The sequence below is a fragment of the Eriocheir sinensis genome, unplaced genomic scaffold, assembly GCF_024679095.1.
Source record: "Eriocheir sinensis breed Jianghai 21 unplaced genomic scaffold, ASM2467909v1 Scaffold954, whole genome shotgun sequence".
Classification (NCBI taxonomy): domain Eukaryota; kingdom Metazoa; phylum Arthropoda; class Malacostraca; order Decapoda; family Varunidae; genus Eriocheir; species Eriocheir sinensis.
This window is the reverse complement of record NW_026112335.1, coordinates 80,818-82,500: the sequence shown is the minus strand read 5'-3', so window position 1 is coordinate 82,500 and position 1,683 is coordinate 80,818.

Sequence of the window (1,683 nt, the reverse complement as noted above, 5' to 3'; positions counted from 1 at the left end):
ACGCTGGCACGAACAACGTTCAAACAACGCGCACGGAGGAAATTTTAGCCGACTACCGACGAGTAATCCGCCGCTACAAGGAGAAGTCACGCCACATCATTGTCTCCGGGATTCTTCCGAGAATCAACGCCTTCACAGGCTTCCACAGAAAGGCGTCAAACATCAACAACAGACTGAAGCACCTCTGTCAGGACGAGGAAGTTTCGTTCGCAACTGTGGGATTATTTCTTTGACAACCCGACCTTTTCCGTCCTGACGGTCTTCACCTCAATGCGATTGGCTCAGCACGGCTTGGTAGGCTGCTGAACGAGGAATACTTTTGTACTCAAAAACTCCGAGCGCGGGAGGGGCACCAAAGTATCGTAAACAACCAAACAGTAGAGCCCGCCCATCATACCCAACGCCCCCAACAGAAAACACACGCAGACACCGGACTACTGTGCCTCGAAGCACTGAAGTCAGAAGGACATTCTGTCCTATACAACAACGCGCGTAGCTTAATACCCAAACGGGATGAGTTACTTGCCGACGTTGACGTAGAAAGTCCGGACGTGATTGCCATCACCGAAACGTGGGCCACCTCTGACCACCTAATGACCGAATTCTCAATTCCAGGCTACGAGAGCTTCTACAAAACAGACTTCACAAGAAAGGAGGAGGTGTTATCTGTTACGTCAAGAACAAATACCCTGCCGTGGAAGTAACCAAAGGGACTCAGAGAAATATGACACAGTATATGTTGAGCTGGAGACTAGCAAGCACAACAAAATAACGATTGGAACCGTTTACAGACCTCCAAAGCAACAAGAAGCGGACGACGAAGCGCTGTACGAAGAAATCCACACCGTAACGCAAAACAAACAATCAGTCATTATCAGGGACTTTAACTGTACCAACATTGACTGGACCACGATGATTGGAGATCGGAGGGTAACAGATTGGTCGAAATGTTAGAAGACACTTTTCTTACTCAGATTGTTACCCAACCGACGAGGGAAAATAACATAATAGACCTAGTACTCGTGAGTGATTCAGATCTCACACGTGAATGTCAAGTCGGCGAAAAGCTGGATGGTTGCGACCATCACTAATCCGCCTAAATATCAGAACAGACCATGAACTCACCGAAAACACGTCCAAGATTCCAGACTACAAAAGGCCAATTTTAATTTCGCTCGTGAGCTGCTAACCCAGACAACTTGGGAACCCATGACCTACACTCCTGTGGACGGGCGTGGAATGGCTTCAAGAACAAACTCCTGGAGGTAGAGAGAACAACTGTTCCCATGAAGACAAGGAGAACAAATAATGCCACAAGCCCACCATGGATGACTCCCCAGGTTCGACGGGCGATTAATTTAAAGAAGAGAAAATACAACTCGCTCAAGAAAACGGCACTGACGAGGCACGCGAACAATACCATCAAAGCCTCAGGCTTGCAGAACACTCATTCGCCAGCGTAAACGCGACTATGAAAAGCAAATTGCACGCGAAGCCAAGTCCAACCCGAAAAAGTTCTTCACGTATATAAGAACCAAAAGAAGACAAAACCAATATCGGTCCCCTAAAGATGAGAGTGACGTACTAACACAGGACAGTAGACAAATGGTCGAAATCCTAAACAGAAACTTCGCGTCTGTGTTCACGGTCGAGAATACCCAGTCCGTGCCGAGGCCCTACCCA